The following is a 12,806-nucleotide window of genomic DNA, read 5'->3' as shown; positions in this document are numbered from 1 at the left end:
GCCAAACCTTTCTTTCTTTTTCTTTGTATTTTATCAAATTAGGAAAAACAAAAACCATGTTTCAGAGAAATTAAACCTGCAATCAAACATTCACAGAGAAAGAAAAATGTTTTTGGTTTCTTATAAATACGACGGTAGCTTATTATTCACGTCGTGTGAATATCCATAACACGACGTTATATTAATATTTACGTCGTGTTAATTTGAATATCACGACGTCGTGTAAATATCGCCGTAATAAGTTCTTATTACGTCTTATTTAATATTGTTTCGTCGTTGTTTAAACATTTATATTTTTTCTTCTTTAAACATTTATTACGTCTGATGTTATGTTATTACGTCGTGTAAAATCTTATCATACGTCGTATTTTATAAATAACCGTCGTTTGTGTTCTAATTTTTTTCCTGAAATATTTTCACTTGCAGGTTTGTTTTTTCTGTAACCATGGTTTCTCAAGACCAAAGTAAGGACTCTGGCTCCAAAAAAAATGGAGGTAAGGAGCTTGGAATGGTAACTCCTCAAGACAAGCCCTTGAAGAAGATGAAGTTTGTTTCATCTGCTGAGACAGAACCAACCAGCACGACAACAATTTCTGAGGATTCAAAGTCAGGTCGAGGTATGAGCACAATGCCTCGTGTTGTGAAGAGAAAATTGCAGAAAATCAAGCCAGTTGTTGAGTACAATAAAAGGGGGAAAGGATGTGGCCCTGCACATACTGAGATGCAGTCCTACATTGGTGTGTTGGCACGCTCCAGAGTCCCACTTGTGGACAAGAAATGGGCTGAAATCCCCAAGGATATAAAGGAGCATATTTGGGAAGCCGTTGACATGGCTTTTGTGGTAGGTCAAGGGGGCAAGACCTCGGTGTTATCTTCTGCTGCCAAGAAATGGAAGGATTTCAAGTCTACACTGACGAGGCATTATATCCTTCCATACATCAAGGAGAGGGAGAAATTAAGCCAACCCCCTGAAGTATATAAATTCATAGAGAAAGCAGAATGGGATGCCTTTGTAGCTTCAAGGTTATCCAAAGAATTTGAGTCTGTGCATTCTCAACATTCACAGATTAGGGAGAAACTTGAGTACAATCATCGATTGTCTCGAAAAGGATATGCTGGTTTGGAGGATCAATTGGAGGAAACCATGCCTGGGGTAGAAATTGATCGATCTACCTTATGGAAGAAAGCTAGACAGGACAAACATGGTAACATCCCGGATCCAAAGGTGGCAGAGAAAGCAAAATTAATTGTAAGCCTACACGCTCTGTTTTAAATTTGTATTAAATTGTGTATAATTCTTATTACGTCTTATGTTATATTTTTCCGTAGTGTGAATTATTTTACTACGTCGAAATGTTTTAAAAAACGTCGTGAAAGATCTAAATCTGGAATCACAACTCTGTTTTCAGTAATTACAATAAGACGTCGGTGGTTTATTTATTGCCGCTTTGAAACAACTAACCACATCGTTTTTAATTAACGTCGTTATAAATATATTATAACATCGATTTCTATATTGTTGCGTCGTGTGAAATTATATAATGCGTCATTTGTTTATAAATAACCGTCGTGTGTTTTCTTGTGCTGACTTTTTTATATGTCTTTGTTTTAGGATGAATTGCAAAAACAAGTGGCTGAAGGCAGTCTTAGTTTAACTGGCAGTAATGATGTGTTGACCTTGGCTTTAGGTCCCAAGCATCCAGGGAGAGTAAGAGGGGTAGGTGCTGGGATTTCCCCTAGGCAATTCTTCAATTTACCTAGACCACAGAGGATAAAGTTTGTCAATCAATTGAAGGAAAGTGTAAGAATTTCCTTCAAGAAGAGACTAAGAAGATGGAAGCTAGAACCAAATAGTTGGTAGAGGCTGAGAGGGAACATTTACTAAGTCAGCTTTCCCACCTCATCCCCAATTTTGATCCAAGCATGCTTAAACCGAAAACTAGCCCCTGTCAAAACCAAGGTCTAGAGCAAAGTCCCAAAAATCCAATATCGATAAAGCAAGCTGTTACTGGGGCTGAAGTGAGATCCCTACATTTAGAGGATGATACTGCCAAAAATGGGGAACAGCAATGAGGAAGAAACGGTAACATATTTGAACTTTGAATTCTCTGTTTTTTAAAACATTAGACGTCGTTATTATGAAGAAACCAGTCGTTTTAAAACCATACCACGACGATTTTATAAATAAACCGTCGTTTTTATTTAAATACCACGTCGTATTTAGTTTACTTGTTTTACACGCCATTAGACGTCGTACTTTGTGGTTTTTAGATGACGGTTTTAGTCCTTACTGACGTAATAGACAATTACCACGACGTTTATTATTTACCATCGTTTAATAATTTTAAGACGTCCATAATTCTTACATACCGTCTTATGTTATGCCTTACCACGACGTTTTGATTTAATTTTTTTACTTTATGTACAATCTATCTTATATATATATATATATATATTTCTTTATTACTTAAAACAGAAATCTGGGGCTTTAGATAATCAAGATGAAGAGAAGAAAGAAGAAAAAAAAGATGAAGAGAAGAAGGAGAAAAAAAGATGAAGGGAAGAAGGAAGAAAAAAAAGAGAAAAAGATGAAGGCAAAAAGGAAGACAAAAATGATGAAGAGAAGAAAGAAGAAAAACAAGATGAAGAAAAGCATGACGAAGAGGTATATTCTCATAACTTTGCCTTTTTTATTTTTTTTCACATTTCAGACGTCGATATTTTTCTTTAAACCGTCATTTGTTTTCAAATTAGACGTCGGAATTTATTTTCTATGACGTAATAAATTATCTAAAACGACGGTTTTTTATTACCGTCGTTTAAATTATTATCAGACGACGTTTTTTAATTTAAACCGTCGTTTTTATTGAATTAGCACGTCATTTTATTTTGCTTTATTTCTTTAAACAGGGTAATGAAGTAGTTGATTATTCAAATGTGGAGGTGCCATCTTCCTTACAATCCCTTTGTCGTTATGTGGAAACGATACTAAAGCCATAGGGGAAGATCATGACCTTCAACATTGAGAAGGAGGTGTTTGGTGCAGATCGTAGTACCTTCGTCTTGCATGAAGATATTACACAGTTTGCAGGCATGGAAGAAATTGGGGCTACTGTGGTTGCAGTATATATGAGGTTTGTCCTTATCAAATATCAAACATTATAGCATAAGACGTCGGTGGTTTAATTATTGCGTCGTTTTAAACCACTAACCACGTCGTTCTTTTTTTATTGTCGTGATAAATTAGTTATAACGCCTGCTTTCTATTTCAGTTCGTCGTGTGAAATTGTATAATACGTCCGCTTGTTTATAAATAACCGTCGTTTGTTTTATATATTTAGGTGCTTATATGATCGTTTGAGAGAAGCAAATATGTGCAGCATGGTTGGCTTTATCGACCCTGCTCAAGTTAGTGCCAACGCTGGGTCACTAATCGACAGATCACGAATTGTAGCCAGTCGACTTTTAAAACAGATGGTGAACAGATTTTCATGATGCCTTACAATCCAGGGTTAGTCTCCTTAAAAGGATTTTGTTTGTATAATTTTCACTAACTAACCACTTATAAAACTGTTTAACTAATTTTGTGTCGTTTGAAACATCTAACCACGTCGGTTATTTATTTATTGAGTCGTTTGAAACAACTAACCACGTCGGTAGTTAATTACCGTCGTGATAAATTTATAATGACGTCGATGATTACGTTATTACGTCGTGTGAAACTATATAATACGTCGGTTTTATAAATAACCGTCGTTTGTTTTCTTGTGCTGACTTTTTATATTAACCGTCGTTTTATTTTAATTTTGTGCAGCCGTCATTGGGTCTTGCTGATTGTGAGAGTAAAGAGGGAAACCGTCTATTTTCTGGATCCTCTGCTCGAAATTGTGTGGTTGATGAGGAGGCAAAAACATCGTGAACAGTGCTTTAAAAATTTATAATTCCCACATAGGCGACCAGGCCGTAAAGCACCAATTTGGAAAACTCGCAGCACACCAAAGCAACCCAGCAGTGTCGAATGCGGGTATTATGTGATGCGCTTCATGAGGGACATCATCATGGATCCTTCCTTGGAGTTTGAGAAGAAGGTAAGAAGAAAATTTTCAGAAACATTTTATGTGGTTTTTTGTATTATCAACGACGGTCCTTTAAAATTACCGTCGTTGAATCGATATACTACGTCGCTTATGAAAAAAGCGTCGTCTGTGACTGAATTTCTTTTTATTTTGTAAAGCTTAATAATCATTGTTTATGGATTGCAGTTTGCCAAGGGAAAAGAGCAAGCGCCATACCCCCAAGCAGCCATTGATGAAGTCCGGAATGAATGGGCAGAGTTTGTTTGCCTTCATATGGAATAGAGGATTTTTGGAACACTTGATATTTTTATATGTACTAATTTTGTCTATAATATATAATGTACAAATTTTGTCTATAATATACATCCTTTTTTTCCCTGAAAATTTGTTGAGGTTTTCATAATATAAAAGAAAAAACAAATTGCGTAACCGACGTGTAATAACTTTCCAATGACATAATTATGTAAAAAACCGACGTAAAATGATATTTAGACGTGATATACCGTTTGTACGTACATGGGACGTCGTTTTAGTGAAAATTTCGCCATGGTTTCGCTTTTAAACGACGTCCTTTGAACAAGTAAGTCGTATTATATAATTTAGAGTTTAGGGTTTAGGTTAATACTTTTTAACGACGGTGATTCAGTCGTGGAATATGTATTTTACGTCGGATGGTGAAACATCCGCCATGGTTTCTCTTTTAAACGACGTCCTTTTTACAAGTGAGTCGTTTATTATTATTTACAACGTCGTGGTTTGTTGTTGATATAAGAATATTTTATTATTTTTAATTCAAAATTTTAAAAATAAATTTAAAATAAATTCAAAAAATTCAACTTCAACTCCTATGAAGTCATTGATATATTTTCTTTCCCCTAAACCCCAAAAAAATGCAGTTTGAGTAATAAAAGTTTAAAATGACCAACCAAAATAAAATTGTTTTGATGAGTCATAACATCACTTATATAGTTTGATGGTTTAGGGTTTAGGGTTTGGGGTTTAGGGTTGTTATTTATTAGGGTTTAGGGTTAAAGTATAATTTTTGGGGTTTAGGGTTTATGTTTGTTATATATTAGGCTGTAAAACCATAAACAATTTTATAAAATTAAATTTTACAAATATATAATTTATGGTTTTAAAGTTTAGGGTATTACTTTTAACGACGGTGATTGAGTCGTGGAATATTGAGTTTACGTCGGATAGTGAAAAATCCGACATGGTTTCTCTTTTAAACGACGGTTTTTTACACATGAGTTGTTTATTATAATTTACAACGTCGTTAGTTACTTAACCCCGCCGTGGTTTGTTGTTGATATAAGAATATTTTATTATTTTTAATTCAAAATTTTAATTCAAAATTTAAAATAAATTCAAAAAATTCAACTTCAACTCCTATGAAGTCATTGATATATTTTCTTTCCCCTAAACCCCAAAAAAATGCAGTTTTAGTAATAAAAGTTTAAAATGACCAACCAAAATAAAATTATTTTGATGAGTCATAACATCACTTATATAGTTTGATGGTTTAGGGTTTAGGGTTGTTATTTATTAGGGTTTAGGATTAAAGTATAATTTTTGGGGTTTAGGGTTTATGTTTGTTATATATTAGGCTGTAAAACCATAAACAATTTTATAAAATTAAATTTTACAAATATATAATTTATGGTTTTAAAGTTTAGGGTATTACTTTTAGCGACGGTGATTAAGTCGTGGAATATTGACTTTACGTCGTATGGTGAAAAATCCGCCATGGTTTCTCTTTTAAACGACGTTTTGTTTACACGTGAGTCGTTTATTGTTATTTACAACGTCGGTAATTACTTAACTCCGACGTGGTTTTGCATAGTTTTAACGACTTCTGTTTGATTTTGCGTCGTACATAGTTTTACCACGACATCCTTAATGTAATAAGCGTCATGTTTAATGTGAAATTTTAACGACGTTTGTTTTTTCGGTCGATGTTTTAAAGAGCGCGCTTTCTTAAAATATTCGCGGGACCTAAAATTTTCAGATTTGGCTCTTAGTTTTATACTTCTAACCTTGAACCCTAAAATTTTCAGATTTCGCGCAACATAACATTTCACTCTCTCACTTCATCTCTAATTCAAAGTTGGGCTCTCCAGGCTGTGTCAAATCCAATTTGGTCATAATCTGTGAGCTCTGCCAACCTGTAAGTATAAACCCTCTCTTCCCCTTGTAAATTCATTGAATGATATTACGTTGTTTTGTTAAAGGGTTTTAGGTATATGTTTTGCGATCTGCTAATAATGTTGTTGGAGGTATGGGTTCATGGATTTTCTATTTAATGTTTTCTTGATCACTCTCTGTTATGTTGAATAGGGAATGGATTTCATTTTGTCGGATCTTTTAATCACTCTCTGTTATGTTGAATTGGGAATGAATTTATTGTTTTCATGCTTAGTATATGTTGGTTTCATGTATATGTTGGTTTCATGCTTGGTTTCATGTATATGTTGTGTTCTTAATAGGGTTTTGGGATCTTAAAAATAAACTGGATATCGACGTGTTTTCAGGCATACGACGACGGTTTTACTTTAAACTGTCGTTTTATTACTTATACACGGCGGTGTTATTTAACTACCGTCGTGGTTATAATTAGACGACGTTTGTTGAAAATCCGTCGTCTATATATGTCAAATACGTCTATTTTTCTTTAAAAACCGTCGTCTCTGTTGTATATTACTTGCTATTAGACTTTATATAATCTGCTATAGTGATGGTCATTGCTTGTCTTTTCACTTTATTATATATAATAGGGTATAGTGTCGGAGATGGATAAGTCATGGATGCACTCGGATAGAAGATCGAAGGCATATGAGTTAGGGGTGGAAGCATTTTTGAACTTTTCTGTAGAAAATCTTCTAACTACAACAGATATCCATTGTCCATGTGTTAAATGTGTTAAATGTGTTAATTTGAAATTGTTTGGGGTTGGAATTATAAGGGATCACTTATACTTGGGAAGCAACTACTAATGCTAGTGGAAATGTTGAAGAAGATGATGACCATAGTAGGTACAGTTTTGTGTCTGAAGAAATAGAGATGGATGATAATGATTTTGGTGATTTTGGATCTGATCCTTATGAGTTTGCCAATGTGATTGGGGATGGAGATCAACCATTGTACCCTGGTTGTAGAAAGTACACGAAGTTATCGGCATTAGTGAAGTTGTATAATTTGAAGGCAAAACATGGGATGAGTGATGTCATTTGAATTATTGATACTTCAAGCGATTTGCTTCTGAAGAAATACAATACACCGCCTCTATGTATGAGGCAAAAATACTTTGTGTGCATTGGGGCTGAGTTATGAGAAAATGCACGCAAGCCCCAATGATTGCATCTTGTATAGGAAGGAGTATGAGGATTTAACTCATTGTCCTAATTGTGGTATCTCAAGGTGGAAGGAAGGCAAAGATTCAATCTTGAAAGAGGTGTGCAGTGAAGGTGGTGTGGTATTTTCCTCCAATTCCAAGGTTTAAAAGGATGTTTCGATCACATAAGACCGCTAAGAGTTTGACTTGGCATGCTCGCTAGAAAATCAATTGACGGTTATATGTCTCATCCAAATGGATTCCCGTCCTTGAAACTTCTTGATGATAAATGGCGAGTTTGGTAATGAGCCGAGAAACTTGAGATTATCTCTTTCATCCGATGGATTCAATCCCCAGCTTCTCTAAGTAGCAGATATAGTTGCTTGGCCAGTTATCTTAGTTACATATAATCTCCCTCCATGGCTGTGCATGAAACGAAAGTTCATGATGTTGACCTTATTGATTTCCGGTCCTAAACAGCCCGGAAATGATATAGATGTCTACTTGGAGCCTTTGATTGATGATTTAACATCTTTGTGGGATGGGATTGGAGGAGTGTATGATGCACATAATGGAGAATACTTTACACTCAGAGCTGCATTAATGTGGACAATTAATGATTTCCCCGCCTATGGAAACTTATCTGGTTGTGTTGTTAAATGATATAAAGCTTGTCCAATATGCGGCGATGATACACCTAGTCACAGGTTGAAAAATGGCCACAAAATTTGTTACATTGGGCATAGAAAATGGTTACCGATCAATCATCCATATAGGAGGCAACGTGCAGCTTTTAATGGGAAACCTGAATATGGCACGCCTCTTGAGCCATTAACCGGAGAAGAAGTGCTGCATATGGTTGAAGATGGTGACAGAGTTTGTTGGAAGAAGAAATCAATATTCTTTGATCTCGAGTATTGGAAATACCTTCCTGTGAGGCATGTCCTAGATGTTATGCACATTGAGAAGAATGTTTGCGATAGTATCATTGGTACATTGCTGGAGATCCCTGGAAAAAATAAAGATGGGATTGCTGCTCGATTAGATTTATTGAACATGGGGGTCAAAACTGATTTGCAACCCGAGTATGGAGAAAGACGTACTCGTTTGCCTCCCGGGCCTTGGAATTTGTCAAGAGCAGAGAAGAGAGAGGTTTGCAATTCTTTCTATAGTATGAAGGTCCCTGAAGGTTATTCTTCAAATATAAAAAATCTTGTATCTTTACAAGATTCAAGACTTCTTGGCCTTAAATCACATGATTGTCATACCTTAATGCAACAATTGCTCCCTGTGGCAATTCGTTCTGTTTTGGAGAAGCCTGCAAGGTATGCAATAACTCGTTTGTGCTTCTTCTTCAATGCTATATGTGCAAAGACTGTTGATGTTTCCAAGCTAGATAAGTTGGAAGAAGATGTAGTAGTTACTTTGTGTTTGCTTGAGAAGTACTTTCCCCCTTCATTCTTTGATATCATGGTTCATCTAGTAGTACATCTTGTCAGAGAAGTTCGTCTATGTGGGCCAGTATATTTTAGATGGATGTATCCGTTTGAAAGATATATGAAAGTGCTAAAGGGGTATGTTCAGAATCGTACTCGTCCCGAAGGTTGCATTGCTTGAGCGGTATATAGCTAAAGAAGCTGTAGAGTTTTGTACCCAGCATTTATCTGATGTTAGTACAGTTGGAGTGCCTTCAAGCCAAAAGATGGGAGTTTCAAAGCCATTATCAGGTTGCACAAAGTGAGCGTAGTTGATCGGGACTGTTGAACCAAGCACATCTATATGTCTTGGAGAATACGGAGAAGTCCTACCTTATATCGAGTACGTATGAGTTTTATTCTTTAAGTTTCCATTTTAAATTATTTCTTATGTTTATCTTATATGTTTGGGACCGTAATACTTGAATTTTATGTGTCATGTAGGGAACATATGATCAACATCAAGACCGCTTATCCAAAATTTAGAAAGAGAACAAAGTGGCTGCAGGATAAGCACAATAGCACTTTCATTCAATGGCTACGCTTCAAGGTCTATGTTATTGAATAACATATTGGACTTTTAATTTTCTTCTTTCTATGTTAGATTGAATTAAGTTATGATTAATTTGCAGGTTCAAAGTGAACTTAATGAGGAAGACAATCATGGCGTATCAGAAAATTTAAGGTGGCTAGCAGCTGGTCCAAACATGGCAGTGCCATTATATAGGAGCTATCTCATTAAAGGTATTAAATTCAACATCAAGGCACAAGATGATGTGCGGACAACTCAAAATAGTGGAGTTTATTTACTTGCACATACTATGCAAGTTGCTAGTGCCAAGGATAAAAACCCAATTCTCTCAAATATGGGTTTCTATGGTGTCATTCAAGAAATTTGGGACCTTGACTACCAAAAGTTTACAATCCCAGTCTTTAGGTGTGATTAGATTGATAATACTTCTGGTCTCGTAGTGGACGAACTTGGATTTACCCTTATAGATTTGAGTAAAATTGGACATAGGAATGACCAATTTGTTTTGGCTTCTCAAGTCAAACAAGTATTTTTTGTTGACGACCCTATGCATCGTGGTTGGTCGGTAGTGTTATCAATGCCTAATAGATAATATAATGATGTTATTGGTGATGATGTCTTAGGTGATGTGAGAATTGAGTGTGAGCCATTTACTAGAGGGATGCCAAATGTTGACACATTTGATGAAGTGGTGGTTGAGTTAGGGAGTCAAAATATTCGAGATGGGTGTGAAGATATATGGGTTGAATGATGCTTTATGTAATTGGCAGTGTATGACATTAATTTTGTAATATATTGTAATGTGATTTCTTCACTTTCATTATACAGGTTTTGGCCACAAAACAATCAGTACAAAAATTACTGGCCAGATTACAAACACGACGGTTTTGATAAAAATGTGAAAAACAAGCGTCTGTTCTAATAAATAACGACGTTTTGGAGCATTCAACGACCGCAATATATTTATCCGACGTCTTAAAGCAACGTAACAATGAAGAACCACGACGCTATTGTGAAACAGTTATCCAGGATAACACGTCGGACAAGCATAAAGAACCGTCATGTAATTCAAAATAACACGACTCAATCCCATAATACCGGCGTCTAAAAGACGAGAACTTTAACTGAGCGTTACAAAAGACGACGTCGTCATGAATTTACCACGTCGCATGTTCTTTCATAAGCGAAGTGGAAAATGATGAATTCACGACGGTATTTGAAGTCCATTAAATTTGTCGGCGTTAAGATTTATGAATTAGATGACGTTAATTTTTTTAATGAAGACGTATAAATTATTAAACACGACGGTCTTTTTCATGGTAACGACGTTGTATATAGACGACAACGTCGTCCTTATAAATTACTGTGTCGTAATTAATGACCCCATCATTTTTTCCACGTCGTTTATTTTCAAAATATGACGTATAAATTATATAATACGGCTCTCATTTATTTGGAACCGACGTTGTTTATTCATTTCAACGTCGTCTCTGTAAATACATGCGTCGTAAGTAATGAATCTGACATCTATTTCCACGTCATAATTCATAGAAAAATCGAAGTGGAAAATTTATTTTACGACGGTATTTGAAGTCCATTAAACTTGTCGACGTTAAGATATATGAATTAGACGACGTCAATTTTTTAATGAAGACGTATAAATTATTAAAGACGACGGTCTTTTTCATGGTAACGACGTTGTATATAGACTACAACGTCATCCTTATAAATTACTGTGTCGTAATTAATGACCCCATCATTTTTTCCACGTCATTTATTTTCAAAATATGACGTATAAATTCTATAATACGGCTCTCATTTATTTGTAACCGACGTTATTTATTCATTTCAACGTCGTCTCTTTAAATACATGCGTCGTAAGTAATGACCCTTGACATCTATTTCCACGTCATAATTCATAGAAAAATCGAAGTGGAAAATTTATTTTACGACGGTTGTTGGAAATGTTGTGACGTAGTAGGTGTCAATAACGTCGTCTATTATGATTGTAAAGACGTCATATTTATATTTGTCGTTAAATATTTATTTAACGGCGTTAAGTTTTAGTTCTCGTCGTTGTATGTTTATCTTGCGGCCATGTTCTGTTAATATATGTCATATGTTTCCTTTTTAACGACGTTTTTTTGTTGGAGTTGGTCGTCTATTCTCATCCTCGACTGTTTTTTTATGTCTTTTTGCAGCACAAAGACGTCGGTTTTGATTTTTTGATGACGTTTTTTGTTTTAACAACGACGGTTATTCACCGTCGTGGTTTTGTTATGGAAAAGATGTCGGTGGATTCCACGACCATTTGAAAACAGAATACACGACGGTGAATTCCCGTCGTGTTTTTCCTTTTTTGTAGTAGTGAAGGCAGACCATGGAAGCATCACAATGAAGATGATCTTTTGCCATGGTAATATTTTATGCTGGTATGGAATTTGCAATAAGAATGACTTTTATTCATGCATTATGTGGATGTGTTGCGACTATATAAATACTGTGAAGTAGGGTTTTTTGTCACATCCTAGGATCGGCTCCTCCGTAGCACGATATTGTCCACTTTGGGCCCCCTCTCTGCCTTCACGGTTTTGTTTCTGGGAGCTCATGAGCAACTTCTCAGTGGGTCACCCATCTTGAGATTGCTCTAGCCCCAACTTGCTTAACTTCAGAGTTCCCATGACTCAAGCTAGTGAGCTCCCAAAGGCCTTGTACTAAATGGAGGCGGGCATGTACATATAAGGCACATCACCCCCTCTCCGTTGGTCGATGTGGGATGTTACAATCCACCCCCTTAGAGGCCCGACGTCCTTGTCGGCACACTCGCACCACAAGGTAGAGTGGCTCTGATACCAAATTGTCACATCCTAGGATCGGCTCCGCCGTAGCACGATATTATCCGCTTTGGGCCCCCATTTCTGCCTTCACGGTTTTGTTTTTAGGAACTTAGGAGCAACTTCTTAGTAGGTCACCCATCCTGAGATTGCTCTAGCCCCAACTCGCTTAACTTCGGAGTTCATGACTTCGAAGCCAGTGAGCTCCCAAAAGGCCTCGTACTAGATGGAGGCGGGCATGTACATATAAGGCACATCACCTCCTATCCGTTGGTCGATGTGGGATGTTACATTTTTTAACACGGGTAATGCTAGGCTTATCACATTTTTATACCACCTATCTAATAGAGGTGGAGTCCACCAATATAATGAGGCCCACCTCTATTAGAGAGGTGGTATACAATGTGGTATAAAAATGTGATAAGTCTAATATTTTCCTTTAAATACATCTTACATAAATAAATAAATAAACTTTTGACAATCATATAAGGAAGTAGGCTGACCTACCCTATCCTAATTCATCGTACAATTATTCATTGGGTAGAGGAAATCATA

At 36.0% G+C, this 12,806-nt stretch overlaps 1 pseudogene across 1 annotated transcript in view; it reads right to left on the bottom strand.

Annotated features, from left to right (window-relative positions):
- LOC148917336 (putative UDP-rhamnose:rhamnosyltransferase 1) overlaps nucleotides 1-12,806 on the bottom strand; it is a 71,497-nt pseudogene that overhangs the window by 45,783 nt on the left and 12,908 nt on the right. The gene's annotated exons all lie outside the window — the stretch shown is intronic.

This window comes from Prunus mume, linkage group LG5 (genome assembly GCF_029339155.1).
Source record: "Prunus mume cultivar Tortuosa linkage group LG5, ASM2933915v1, whole genome shotgun sequence".
NCBI classification, from domain to species: domain Eukaryota; kingdom Viridiplantae; phylum Streptophyta; class Magnoliopsida; order Rosales; family Rosaceae; genus Prunus; species Prunus mume.
The sequence above is the reverse complement of the archived record's forward strand: the minus strand, read 5'-3'. Positions and strand labels throughout refer to the sequence as shown.